The 14,998-nt window shown below is 50.1% G+C and overlaps 1 protein-coding gene across 4 annotated transcripts in view; it reads right to left on the bottom strand.

Moving 5' to 3' along the window:
* Positions 1-10,932, bottom strand: part of PRDM15 (PR/SET domain 15) — a 63,571-nt gene extending 52,639 nt beyond the window's left edge. The window contains exon 1 of one of the 4 annotated variants that reach the window (XM_074325029.2): positions 10,864-10,932. The gene's annotated coding sequence lies outside the window, so the exon portion shown is untranslated. The remainder of the gene's footprint in view (positions 1-10,863) is intronic. The other 3 variants (XM_074325037.2, XM_074325021.2, XM_074325025.2) reach the window with 3 other exon arrangements.
* Between the last annotated feature and the right edge of the window lie 4,066 nt (positions 10,933-14,998).

Here is a 14,998-nt window from a genome sequence, read left to right as displayed (position 1 = left end):
AGGTTTTCAGGCAGCTGAACCATTTAATGTTCTCACCAAAGGGCAACAAGGGTTCCAATTTCTCCACATCCTCACCAACACTTGTTATTTTCTGGGTTTTGTTTTGCTTTTTTTAATAGTAGCCACCTTAATGGATGTGAGGTGGTAAAACACTATTTTTTAATATGATCTGCAAAGGCTGGCTCTTGACTGTTATCTAGAAAAAATAATCAGCTTTGAAACACTGGGAAATGAAGAGTCACAATTTTAAAACACAGGTTGCTAAAAATAACTCAAAGAAAAAGGCGTTTTCAGGGAGGTTGTTGACGTAAGTGTGAAATGAAGATTAGCTCTCCTTCGTTAACCTGGCCGGGGCTTCCGTGCCAGTCCCCTGGCCACTTATGTGAAAGAGGCGGACAGATAAAGGAGTGCGACAGTGAAAGCTGTCGCCCCGGGAGTCTATTACTGGCCTAGATGACTTCCCAGAGCCTTTCCAGCATCCAAAGCAGCACTCTCCGAGAGAAATGTAAGGTGAACCACACGTGTTATATTTTTTGGCTGCTGTTCAACTTTTAAATATTACACATCACAGGAAGATTCAAAAATAGCACAGCGAAGTCCCGTGTATTCTCCACTCAGTTTCCCCCAAGGCTTGACTCTTACACACGTACGTGTAATATCAAAATTCTTATGGAACCATAGCATGCTATCAAACCCAGGAAACTGACCTTGGCACACGTGTGTGCACATAGTCCTATGTCATTTCATCACAGGTGTGGATTCATGCAACCACCACTGCCATCAAGATTCAGGACTGTTTCACCCCTGAGACCTCACTCACGTGTCCCCTTTAATCACTCCCCGTTCCCCCCACCATCCCGAACTCCATCTCTGTAATTTTTTGTCATTTCAAGCCTGTCATATAAATGGACTCATACAGCATGCGACCTTTGGAGACTGGCTTTTTTCCACTCAGCATAAGGCCCTTGAGAGCCACCCAGGCTGTTGCGTGTAGCAGTAGGTTCGTTCCTTTTTATTGCTGTGTAATAGTCCACAGCACGGAAGTACTATCGTTGGCTGAGCAATCCACTCACTAGAGGACACCTGGGTTTCCCCCCGCTTTTGTCTACTACAAATAAAGCTGCTATGAATAATTGTGTATGGGTTTTTCCCACACACATGAGTGGACATGAGTTGTCATTCCTCTGGAATAAACGCCCCAAGGGCAGCCCTTGGGTCATGTGTTCAGTGGATGATGGGGAAAACAGGAGGCAGCAGGAAAGAGGAAGCCCACATATGAGATGGGCTGACTCCATAAAGAAGCCTTAGGCGTGAGTCCACAGGAGCTGTTGAGGACGGGACACTGTGGACGTGACTCATTCACGGGGTCGCCGACTTACCGGCCCGTGACACACACATGGTAAGTGGACGTTTAGTTTCTTAAGAAACTGCCGTGCTAACAATGTGTAAAACAGCCAGTTTCTCCCCCTCCTCACCAGCACCTGGTTCACTATTTTTCATTTTAGCCATGCTCACGTATGGGTGGCCGTCTCTCGCTGTGGTTGTAATTTGCATTTCCCTGGTGGCTAATGACATGGAACATCTTTTCATGTGCCGTTTTGCCATTTGTAAATCCTCTTCAGTACAATGTCTCTTCATGTCATTTGCCTATTTCCTAGTTAGACTCTCTGGTTCTTTGACTGTTGTGTTTTAAAAGTTCCTTTTACACCTGGATCTTTTGTCAAATATGTGATTCGCAAATATTTTCTCCCTGCTTACAGCTCGTCTCCTCATCCTCTAAACAGGGTAACTTTGGAAACCAAAGGTTTTTCATTTTGATGAAGTGAACTCGATTTTTCCTTGCTTTTGGTGTCATGTCTAAGCCCTAGATCCCGACGATTTTCTCCTACATTTCTTAGAAAAGACTTACAGTTTTATGGTTCACATTTAAGTCTAGCATCCAATTCAAGTTAATTTTTATGTAAGCTGTGAGGCGGAGGTCCACGTTCACTTTTTTGCCTATAGGTGTCCAATTGTGTCAGCGATATTGAACTGCTCTTATAACTTTGTCAAAAACCAGCGGGCCATGTTTGTGTGGGTCTATTTCTGGGTCCTCCCTTCTGTGCCCCTGATCTCCGTGTCTACCCCTCTGCCAACACCACACTTGGTGGAGACCAGTCAGTCCAGTCTTGACGGCCATCGCTTTATAGTAAGCCTTAAAACTGGGTAGTGTTTCCCCCTGCTGTATTCCTCTTTTTCAAAACGCTTGGAGCCATTCTCGTTCCTGTGCCTTCCTGTATATATTTTACAACAATCTTGTCTATAACTACAAAAATTCTCGCTGGGATTCACATATCTAACATTTTCTTTAACAGAATATATCCCAACTACTGTAATTTCAAAATGTAATGAACATTACAATCATTCCTAATTTTTGTATACTAAGTCCTGGAAAGCCAGTGTGTAGTTTATACTTCTGGACTATCTGAATTCGGGTCAGTCATGTGTCAAATGCGCAGTAGCCAGTCCTGGTCTAGAGGCTCAGGACACTTTTTTTTTTTTTTAACAAGAGGGACATTTTCCCACTGGGTGCATGCCCTTGTGACAGTATTAAAAGCATGAAGGGAAAATCACGAAAGGAAAAACACAAACGAAAAAAAAGCAATTTTCACTCATGTGCTGCAGATTTGTCCTAAGGTGCTCCGTGGGGGGGGACCAGGGGAGTAGCAGGTAGGTAGGGAGGAATTTTGTGACCAATACATTTGTGAAACTGCAATTCTCCCATTCTAGACTCTTGATACACAATGGCACGTGAAAGGCCCTGAGAAGTCCTGCAAAAAAATACCTGTTGAGATGCGTTGAGCCCAGCAGTTCTTGAACTTCGCGGAACCAAGAACTCTCTCGCACACAGCGATTCACATGCTAGAGCTACGGTCCACAGCACAGAGTCGGGTCATCAGTACAAGGGAAGGGGCTGGTCCTGTAGTGAGGGGACGGGCACCAGAGACCAGGCTCTGCCATTTACTGGATGTGAAACCTCGAGTTAGTTGTTTCCCCTCCATGGCCTCCGTTTCCTTATTTGTACAAGGAGAGGATTCGAATATCTCCTCTGAGCCCTCTTGCAGCCTGCACAGGTATAATTTTAAATTCTCGTTCATCGTGATGACCTCATAAAATGGTGATTCTCAAAGGTTTCCACCCTACAACCCTCTATCCTCATTACTATGCTATGTATGTATTTTTCAAAAGCCAGCTCTCATGTTATAAAGAAATGGCATATACAGCAATCACTCCTCGTTGCTTATTAACCGACAAAGTTCAAAGTCAGGAATTTGGCACTGACAATTCTGTAAACTGGCTGTGACTTCCCTTTCCTTCTAATCTCATTTCGTATTATATATGACGCCTTGCCCCGGTTTACATTTCTGGACTTTCCCTGATCCGACATCACCCCACTATCCACCAGCAGCACCGCCTCCTGTCTCATCTGGGTTCTTCCCTCCCTCTGTCTGTCTGTCTGTCTGTCTGTCTCTGGCCGCAGTCGCCATCGTTAAAGCTGCAGGCTGTCACTGTTTATGCCCACGTCCTTTCTCCTCTGCCACAGTGAGCACCAAGAGGGCAGAATCTGAGTCTGACAGGCTGCTGACAGCCGGGCCCAGCCCCGGGCTCAGCGACTGTATCGAGAACATTGCACTGCCTAGAGACTAATTTCCGAGAGCCACTCATCTGACCTGTTGGTTCCCAGCCCAGGATCTGCAGGCTGACCGTGTCTCACAAGAGACACACGTGGGAAGCCCAGCGTCCCTCTGCGCATGTCTTAAAACAGGACGGAAAAGGAACAGCGGGCCCCTGCTGCTACCACGGACAACCTTGCCGGCAGCTGCCTGACTTCCAGACGTTCCCAGCCCCCCACACGTGGGGGACAGGGCAGGAGGGACCCTTGCGTGGTCAAAGCCACAGACTCAAGCCACCTGCCAGGGCAAGGCCCTTCACTGTGACAGAGGGTGGGGCCTTCCACTTCCCCTGCTTTCTTTTCTTCCTATCTCAGGTCTCTTTTATTCTAGTAAAGTGAGTGGCCAGAACGCATAGCTTTAGAAATCAAGGTCAACCACGCTCAAGCCCTTAGGTTTTTCTGCTACGTCTATACTTTCACATCTCAGAATAATGCTTCTATAAGATCCCCTGACTGCTCAGCTTTGGGTGTCGTATTTTAGTTCTTCTTATGGTAGAAGAAAAGTTAGCTTTCTTACATGCTCTTCTCTCCCCCTTATTCTCAATATAATTTTGGTTAAATCAGTGTATACAAAATTACGACTCTGAAAATACTGAGTGCTCAATAAACCGATCAACAGTAAACTCTAAAGTTTATTACTAATCCGTTTCTTCGCTACTGCAACCTCTCTAAGAGCAATTGATTTAATTTTTTATATTTGCTTAGTTCTTATTGTTTGTATGTGAATTTTGTTTGCTGCTGCTGTGTGTAGATCTTATATTCCTTTTATGTGTACGTTAGACTGTTGTGCTGTGTGTGATTTTGCTGTGTTGTTTCTGTTTCTGTGGAGGTTTTGCTGTGTGTTTTGTCGTTTGTATATTTATATATTTTAACTTACATTTATTTAAGTGTGTTTTTCCGGGACCCATCAGCTCCAAGCCAAGTAGTTGTTTCAATCTACTGTGGAGGGCGCAGCTCACAGGGGTCCATGTGGGGATCGAACCGGCGACCCTGGTGTCATAAGCATCGTGCTCCTACCAACTGAGCCAATCGACGCCCCTGTAGACATTGTTGTGCACTGTTTTGTGCAGGTCTTGTGTTGTGTGTGTGACTGCTGTGCTGTTTCTGCTGTGTCTGTGTGTAGGGTATGGACTCTGGTGGTGGTGGTGGCAGCGTTGGGGGGAGGGTCCCACGGCGACATTTTCACACTTCCTGCAATAGCTCTCCCTGTGGTTTGTTTTCTCAAGGTCCAGCTCACGGTGGCCCAGGAGTTCCACAGTCCGTGGAGCCCCCTCTGCCTGTCACAGCTGCCCTGTGTGCTGGGCCCTCCTTCACCGTCACCCGGATTTGTTAGTTCTCCTCGTGTGGATGGAGCTCCCGTTTTCTGAGGCCCCTTGCTTCCATTTCCTTAGTTTAGACCTTTGATTCGGGGAGCACATTTCCCAGTATACTCTTCAGAATGAGGCCTGAGAGGTAAAACTTCTGAGAGGACTGGCCATGTCTGCAAATGTCCGTTCCCATCTCACAGGGCAGCTGGCATGCCTGGCACGTGGGCGTTCTCGTACAGAACACTGGACGGAGACTCCATCGTCCTCCAGCTCCCAGGGTCACCGCGGAGGAGTCTGACGTCTTTCTAGCCAGATGGCAACCTTTTGCACATGACTCCCAAGCCCCGAATCTTTCAGTATTTCTGTTTTAGTGGCAGTGACCTCAAGTTCCACGGTCGGCTTCAATGCTGAGCGCTGGCTGGCCCGTTCACCCCGGGCCTGACGATTTTCTTGTGCTATTTATTTCATAATTCCCTCTATTTTCTCTTTCCGAATCTCTTAGTTTCATCAAAGACAACGTCTATGTTTCCGATTTGCACATCTAGCTCTTTAAGAGGGATTTCTGAGCCAGAGAGGAGAGCGAGGCCTGAACTCTGCCACCTGAAAAATGGAAACTGAGCTAGTGTTGACTTTATCATGTTGATTAGCGCTCTAACTGGCAGTTACCCTTTTACTTAACAAAAAAGGGGGGAGTGTGAGGCCTGATTCTTACTTACTGATGGGCCTTGTGTGACAGACAAGATATTTTAAAAGTAGGCATCGGAAGTTTGATGGTAAAAAAAATCCTCATGCACCCTCAGCATGAAGTTGGGGGACACTGTAGACAAACTGAGAAGTGTCAGAGGACCAAGTCCAGAGGAGGCAGATGGGGGGGGGGGAGGGACCCAGCGGGACACGAGGGCATCCAGACACTAGGATCAACTAACAGAACTGAAGCAGCCTATTTAGAACAAGGATTTCTGTAAACCTCTTGACTGATAAGGTGCTAAAATTACATTTATGTTTCTGGTCACAATAAAAGGCAAGCTTACTTACTCTAACTAATGAGCACATGTATTTTTTAAACCTACGGAAGGCCAAAAGCCTTGAGATAAAGTTACAAAACATTCGGAACACTTCTTCCCAAAGACGGACTCTTTATCCAGCAGACATGGTTCCCTCTCCCCAGAGGCTGAGTGAAATGACAGTCCCCTTGCACGAAGCATGATTTAAGGACACTCGACTTGTAACGAGTTTGCTTCCAGCAGCACCAAAGGCAGAAGCCCATTTAATAAAGGTTTTCTGATGACACTTGTAATCCATCCATGCTCCCGACACCACACTGAACATCGGCAAGTCACACGGAGCCAATAACACGGCACCTCTCAGGTATGGAAAGGTGCCATCTCCGAGAAACCCAAGTTTACGGAACCATGACCCTGTGGGCTCTGGAAGAATTGAGGGAGGACCCAGAGCAGGGCTTCCTCAGATCTTATTAGGACACAAGGCTTTTCAATAGGGCCCACCGTGACCCTGAGCTGCCCCCCCAGCTGGTCCAAGGGTTCCTGTCCACCCCAAATCATCCAGGACCGGCTTCCCAGCCTCCACATTCCCTCCCTCTTGTAGAAACTCTCTCTCTGTTCCTCGAACTCCTACCCAATCTTTACGACCTCCTCCAAATGGCCCTCCTCTCTGAAGCATTCATTCAACATAAGGGCACGCCACACCCACATTTCCCGGGGAGGCCCAACAAGAACTACATACAAACAAGAACTAAGCAAATATAAAAAATAAACCAATTGTCCTTCCACAGCTTCCTTATTACACACCCCTCCCTCCAGCAGTGAGCCACACCCCCTGGGTTGTTCACACCACTCATTGCTCACCCCCCGCCCCACTCTACTGCCCCATTTCTCTTTCCTTTTATTGCAAAAATCCTGGGAAGGACTGCAGTGGCTTCCTCCCCTCCCATTCTGTCTTGAACGGAAGCTCTGCCCCTATCACTCCACCAGAGCAGTGCACCTGGCCACCCAGCCCTCCGTCAGCTCCCATCCGTGGGCAGCGCTCCACCGTGGGCCTTCACCACCCCACCACCCCGGAAACCCTTCCTTCCACGGTCTCCCAGTTTCTTCTTTCCATCAAAGCCACCACTGGGGGTGACCCCAGCTGGCCCCTTGGTCTTCTCTCCCTCTGGACCCAGAACTGACCCCAAGTCACCTCCCAAGCCCATGGCACCAGTCCAGCCCGTGGTCCTATCCAGGCCCCAAACCCCACCTGATGCCTGGTTCCAGGCACCACTGGCCGCTTTGCTAATATTCCTGCAAAAGCAGTTTACAAAATGCTATTCCCTGCACTTGAGCCAACAGCTTAAACTGGAACCCCTGGTTTAAACATCTGCAAGGGATGTAATTTCCAGCATATTATAAATATTGACTTCTTAAAGTAAAATTGTTACGTCACTCCTCTAAACATGTCTGCTGGAGTCTCAGCATGATGGTGTGATGTCCACCGCAATCCATTTGAAAGCACACGGACAAGCTCTTCTTCAACTGTCGGAAGCTCACGATGCGTCTTTCTCTGTGATCTCCTATTTCCATCACGGCAGACGTTAAATCCAATGTGATACAGTCATGCTTGAAACGACGCTATTGATCACACAACAAATATGCACTGGAATCAAATCAGTCTTTTCGATGGCCATACAGGTGTGCTAATTTCCTCTAGACTGAGTTATCATGGCAATCAATGGAACCCCACTGATGAAAACAGAAACCCAGGAGCACGCTGGTCAACAGTCACCTCGCACGGAAGCTGTGTTCAACGGGGCAGGAAGGGGCTTTCCCCTCCAGCTGGTTCACAAATCATGACACACATTCAACCCTATTCGTATGCCTCAGGTTTATACATCTGAGTACAGAAAATCGTGTTCTACAGACAAGTGGCCAGGAACGGGAGGCTTTGTTACAGCAGTGTCCCCCACAGCCACTTCCCAACAACCACAAGTGCTGACAGGTTCCCATCTTTTCTGTCAGCATGAGGGACCTTCCAGCTACTGAAAGCCTGAGGTCTTACCCCACAGTGGTCTCACCCCCGACACCCACACATCTATGGGGACCTTGAGGTTTCCACACCCCAGGGCCACGGCCACATCAAGATTGGGGAGGGGGTCGCTGCACCCTGGGCAGCGAGAGGATGAACCCTTCCTCAGGATGACAGTCCGTAGCTGAGGACCTGGACCCTGGGCCCTGGGCAGGTTTTCTCCCACCACAGAGGGGCAGTCTGACGATGCCACTTGTCTGCAGGGCGCTTGATTCCCTCCCCCCCACCCCGTCACACCCCAGCCTCCAGGCAAATCTGTCATCTGCACCTCAGTAAATGGCACTTCCTGTCCCCCACCACGCACTCCCCAACCAAACCAGCGACAAGGTCTGCTAGAAATACCCTTTGTCCTCTCTCCTCATTCCGCTTTCTGTCCCCACCATTTTTAGGACTCTTGCAGGGCCTGGATTCCCCACACAGCAGTCACAGGGTCATTTCTGAAAAGACCCAGGTTGTGTCCCACTCGGGCCCAAAGCCCCCAGTGGCGTCAACCTGGCACTCAGGACAAACTCTGAACAGTGGACAACATGTGCTGCCTCCTGTGCTCCCCCTCGGCCACGCTGGCCTGTCTCATCCTCGGGCACACAGAGCTTGTTCCCACCCGAGGGCCTTTGCACCTGCCAATTGTCTGCCCGTGATACCCTCACCCCAGGTCTCCACGGAGTGCCTCACAGCACGGTCTCTGTTCCCGTGGCTCTGCTCAGACAGACCTTTCTAACCCCAACTGCCTGTATGGGCACCCTACACACGTCAGCCCCCTGCTGTCCCCCCTCCTCCCTCCCTCCCTCTTCTTTCCTTCTCCTCCACGCTTTAACCACTGTCTACCTGACAGTGTCTTCTTCTTGTCTATACCCTCCTTCTGGACCATTAGGTCCAGCAGGCAGGGCCTTCTCGCTCATTCTCGGCAGTGCCGGGCACAGAACAGCTGCCTGCTGAATAAACACTTGTTGAATGAGCGGCCAAACGAATGAACACTCACGCTCACGAACCGTTTGGGGTGAGGTGGGCAGGGATCATCCATACTTTACAAATGTGACACGGAGGCTGAGAAAGCATTCGACTCATTGCAATCTCAGCCTCTGAAATTATGTGCGTCGAAAAGAGTTGTCTTAAATCTCCAGTAAATTTCCCAAACGGGAGGGGTGTTCTCTCCCTGGCCTTCGACACAGACAATGATATCAAGCGAAGGAGAGGTATATCCCACGCAAACACTGTTCCCTCTTAAAAATAAGTATTCCAAGAAAATCTCTTAGCCTGGAAATTGGGATTTTAAAATTTGTCTTCTGGAAAAAAAAAAAAGTCCCTTCTGCTTCCAAAATCAAACATATTATTATATTCTTTGTTGGCAACTTTTCTGCAAAAGTATGAATCAAAGATATCAGGGAGGAAAATAGAAACCTCCATAAAGGATACATTTTACTGTTTTTCCCTTTCCAAATCCAAACTACAGTTGTCCTATTTCTCAACCATTCGCCATAAGGCGGTGATGTCAAGGAAATGCAGGGACGCTGAGTGGAGCAATGAAAATGTGGAGAATGTGAAAATGTCCAGGTTTGAAACAAAATACGGTGTGGTGTGTGTGAACTGGGGGGAGCACCTCACTTAGAAAGCCCAGAGTCTGCATGGTCGCTCTCGTCCTTGCCTTTGAAGGTTTATCACAAAACCAGTTGCCCGTTTGCTTAAAAACACCTTCCGGAACCAAGCTGAGTTCTCCGAGTTTATCTGGTAGGTCCGGATTTTATGAGAGTGGCTTAAGCAAGCGTGGTTTTGTGCTTTGGCAGCTTTACATACACACACAGCCACCTGTCTCTGGTCACACACTTGTTTCTACCATTTTAATCTGCCCTTGCGGGGTGGGGGTGGGGGGTAAACAGTTCCTGAGCGTTTGTGGGGTAAAAACCTCCTCCACTACATTAAGAGCTTAGTAAAGGTAAGCACGTAACTATCAGGTAGATCGGTGTTTCCACACTGAGCTCACTTCTGTCTACTCAGAACCGACCCTGACGGAGAAGACCTGTCCCTCTCGCCCAAGGCCACGGGGCCGCGCCTGCACCTGGCCGAGCCTCACCTGCGCGGGCCGGACCTCACCTGCGCGGCCGGCACGCCCCTGCGCGGCCCGGCCACCCCCCGCGGGCGGGCACGTGTCACCTGTCCGTGGCTTCGACTACCTTCCCCAGGGCCACCCAGGGGTTTTCGGAAACAAAATGCAGGGTGCTCTTGGGGGGCCTGGGGGGCCCCATCGCCCGTGCTCCTGCTTTTCTAACCGCGAGGGCCGAGGCCCAGGGACCTTCCCAGTGCGTCTCCGGGGTCTGTGCCTGGGTATGGGGAGAGTGACATCATGGGGGGCCGAGGGCGACGAAGGCCCCCGGGGGAGGGGACCGCAGGCCAGAGGCGGATGAGCCCCCCGCGCCGCGCCCACGGGCGAGCGCGGGCTCGCGCCCCGCGCCGGCGGGTGATGGGTGGGCGCCGGCCGGTGGGCGGCGGGCCCGAAGCGCCCCGGCGGCTGGGCTGGCGGCGGGCGGCGCGCAGGGCGATCCCGGAGCGGCTCCGGGAAATCCAGCCGGGTTTTGACTCCGATCGCCCACGGTGCCCGCAGCCGGCGAATGTAACAAAGAACAGTCGGCATGGCGGCTGGACCGGGGCGGCGGCTGCGGGCCGGGCGGGGCCCGGGCGGCGGGCGGGCGGGCGCGCGGGGGTGACGGGCGCGGGCCGGGCGGGGGCGGCGCGCGCGGGGGCGACCGGCGGGCGCGGGGCCCCGGGCTTTACCTGCCTTTGGAATGTGCAGAGCGGGATCGGATCCGGACTCCGGGTTGCAATCCGCTCCGGAAACTGCGCAGCACCGGAAGCCGGGGGGCGGGGGCGGGGCATTGTGGGAGTTGTAGTTCGAGGCGGGGCGAGGGCGCGGGCGGCGGGGTCCGGGGGTAGCAGGAGAGCGGGCAGCGTGGACTGGGGAGAGGGCGCGGGTGTCGTGGACCCGGGGCACGCACAGTGTGGACCCGGAGCAGGCAACGTGAACGGGGGCGTGGGGTGAGCTGGCGGCGTGGTTCCGGGAGGGGGTGTCTGGCAGCCACGCGCTGCCCCTTCCCGCGTGGCGGGCCGGTTCCCGTGACCACGACAGCGACGCGCGCGGACAGCCCCCTTTACCTGTCTTCTGGTGGCTACGTCGAGCTTTGACTTCTTTTGGGGGGTTAATTGAGGGAAGGGGTCAAATTTTTCTTTAAATCGTGCCTGAGATTTGCTGCCCAATCCTAATTCCTGAATTCAGCCGATGGGCCGCTGCCATCCTTGGCCACGTGTCTAGTTCATCAGTAAACACCAAAGCCTTGCTCTGCCCCCAACAAGCTCACGGCGGGAGCTGCGGGCGGCGTCCGCTGCCGAGTGGCCGGGCGAGGGGCGCGCCCGGGTCTGAGCGGGTGGAGGCCAGACGGCTCCGCGGCCGAGTGTCTCTGTATCTACCCCCGACCCCTACTCAGCTTGGGGGTTTTTGGGAACTCTTGACCCCGCCATCAAATGTACCAGTGGAAACAACATATTAGAAATGGAAGGGACAAGTCCTGGCCTCCCAGATTCATCAAAGAAGTTGTCTTGTTCATTTCTGCCTGGCAAAAACCTCCATTAATAAAGCCAAAGAGAGGTGCAAAGCTCTTATGAATAATAATAAAAAAAAAGATAACTAACCCAATAGAAAAATGAACAAAGTCTATGGACAGTTCACATAGAAAATACAGTGGCTCGTAAGCATAGGAGAAACGATTCACCTGTACTATAATGAGAGAAAAAGCAAATTGCAGCGAGATCATTTTTATCTATTACATTAGCAATAGATAAAAAGTTTGATGGCATTATTTTGAGGAGACCGTAGAAAACCAGCTGTCTCATCCTTTCCTGGCGGGAGAATAAATTGGTGTATAGTGGGAATTACTCCGACAGCCAGACCCACTTGTACGAGTTGGTGTATGTATAAGGTGAGTCGTAAGCCCTCATTGGAAGGGGCGCCCACAGGTGGAAGGCTGAGGGAGGTGTGGGGTGCTGCTGCTGGGGACTCATTTCTCTGCCCTCCCAGACGCCCTGCAGTGGCTTCCCAGTGGCACTTACCATAGGTCTGGAGCACAGCCTCCCACAACTTTCTTGGCCATCTCACCTCTGCCCTGCTCATACTTGCCCAGCCTTCTCTGGTCTTCAAACACCTTCTTGGGGCTTTTGTTGTCATTCCCTCTACCCAAGGTTTTCCACCATCATCTCTTCATCATTCAGGTCTTTGCCCAAATGCTCCCTAACCTCTAAGAGCCCCAAACTGACCATTACCACTAATGTGCACCACCCCCTCCACATACACATACACACCCACCTTTCTAGTGACATCACTCACAACTCCCAAATGCCCAGATGGCCAGTTCTCTGGGCCTCTGCTCACGAAACAGGTACCGGCATACACGAACAAAAGCAGGTCGTTTACAAACAGAATGGACAGGTCACAGCAAGAGTGAAAAACTGAAAGTAGGCAAGAGCTCAAGCCACCTAAAGCCATTTCTCAGCAACACACACAGCACAGGGCTGCAGTTCCCGTCACTGCGTCTTCAAAAGAACTCAGCGTATTCAGCATATTCCTTCTGTGAACACTGGATGGTCAAGTATTGTTGCTCAAAGTGTCAAAATGTTGTTGTTTACAACTAATGCAATGTACAGTCTTTGAACCACAGGCAGGAAAAAAAGAAAAACCAGCTATAAAGGATGTTACTGGGGAAATTTGAATATGGACTTGGTACTGGATAATAGTGTTGCATCAGTGATAAATTTCCCAAGCATGGAAACTGTTAAATGTATGCTATGGGGATGCCGTGCTTAGCAAATGTATTCTAAAGAATTAGGATGAAACATATCTTCAAATGTGATAAAATGTAACAAAATTGGAGAATCTAGGTGAAGGGTGTATAAGTTATTCTGTAGATTTGAAATTTTAAAAAATAAGTTACGGGGCCAGCCCGGTGGCTCAGGCGTTTAGAGCTCCATGCTCCTAACTCCGAAGGCTGCCGGTTCGATTCCCACATGGGCCAGTGGGCTCTCAACCACAAGTTTGCCAGTTCAACTCCTCGACTCCCGCAAGGGATGGTGGGCTCTGCCCCCTGCAACTAAGGTTGAACACAGCACCTTGAGCTGCGCTGCCCTGAGCTCCCGGATGGCTCAGTTGGTTGGAGCGCATCCTCTCAACCACAAGGTTGCCGGTTCGACTCCCGCAAGGGATGGTGGGCTACGCCCCCTGCAACTAACGGCAACTGGACCTGGAGCTGAGCTGCGCCCTCCACAACTAAGACTGAAAGGACAACAACTTGACTTGGAAAAAAGGCCTGGAAGTGCACACTGTTCCCCAATAAAGTCCTGTTCCCCTTCCCCAATAAAAATCTAAAAAAAAAAAAAAAAGTTACGGAATGAAAAAGTTAATGCAAACACCAAAGAGCTTCCACTGTTATCAGTGGGTTTTCTTGAGAACACTATTCTTCCCTAACAGAGACTGGCTGTGACATTAAGATGTAATCACTCTACAGTTGGCCCCAGATTGGGGGGTGATGCTCTCAGCCCTAATGTTGGCCTGTACTTTCCCACTGACATGTCTCATCAGCTCTGGTCCTTTGTTAATTTAAATATAAATCTCCTTTAGTACTAGACAGTACGGAAGTACATATTGTGAGCTACTTCTCTGCATTCCCTCTAGCTTTCATTTTTTAATCTGGCTAATTTTCCCCATGGAGAGAAGTCATCAGCAGATAATTTAATTCCTACTATGTGCAAAGTATTGCATCTCACATTATATTATTCTCACCCATAATGGAGCGTTACACTTAAAGTTCAGAGAAGATCATATGCGGCTTTAAGTCCTTGGTCTCTCCACTTGACACAAGTAGAGACTCATGACTTTGAGCATGGATTTTTCAGCCAGACAGCTTGGCCTCAAATTCTGGCTCTGCCACTTACCAGCTCTATGATCTTGGGCAAGTTATTTAATCTCTATGTGCCTCCATTTCCCAGTCTGTAGCTCTGGGGTAGATTATAACTCATGGGGTTATCTCAGTGAGTACAGGAGTGACTGTGTGAAACGCTTGGAGAAATTCCTGGCACATAGTACGTGCTCTGTGTTAGCTGGTATGACTGTGACCTCAAGTCTTTCTCTAGCCTTTGTACGAGATACCAAGTAGCTCAAGACACCTAAGCATCTCACTTGACCTTATCAATATCGATGACATCAACAATCAATAGCTTTGAATGCCTGGCAACTGCAGGGCACAGCTTGGCAGTTTGCATTATGGACAGTCAGGGGACAGAGCCAAGGTAAGCTGGGGTCTATGTGTAAAAGTTGATGCTTCTAGGTCACCGTGGGAAGAGGGTCTTGCCTGGATCTTTCTCTCCAGGGAGGGCACTGCATTAGCTCTTCTGTCTGGTATCCAGCTCTCTGTGATGAGATATCTGCCTCTTCTTTTCAATAAATGGTTTACTGACAAACACACAGCACCCTGCATTTGTAAAGGTGATCGAGGTCAAACACAGCACGTTTTTTGGTGACATGCACCCCCTCTATGTTGGGCTCCAACCCTGACCCTGGGCCCCACGATGGGCTAGGATGGGCGTATGCTGCATGTGCTTATATAATGCCATCAGCTGACATCCGTCAGGTGGGCACCATCCTAAGCCCAGGGGATATAGGCGCTTACATTCTTGCCGGGAAGCGAACATAGGAGAGAGTGATAAGGGGCCAAGTTATCAACCTGAAACGTGCTGACAGAAGTGCCCTGGGTCTTCCTCGGTGGCCAAAACCACTTCATGGAGAAGGCAGGGCTTGAGTTTCATTAGATCATTAGAAAAGTGAGGGATGTGTGCTGGGGATGAGGGGAACATTCCAGAATGACCG

Source organism: Rhinolophus sinicus, chromosome 17, assembly GCF_057876585.1.
Source record: "Rhinolophus sinicus isolate RSI-liver-muscle chromosome 17, RSI-T2T, whole genome shotgun sequence".
Classification (NCBI taxonomy): Eukaryota; Metazoa; Chordata; class Mammalia; order Chiroptera; family Rhinolophidae; genus Rhinolophus; species Rhinolophus sinicus.
This window is presented reverse-complemented; position numbering and strand designations above follow the sequence as displayed.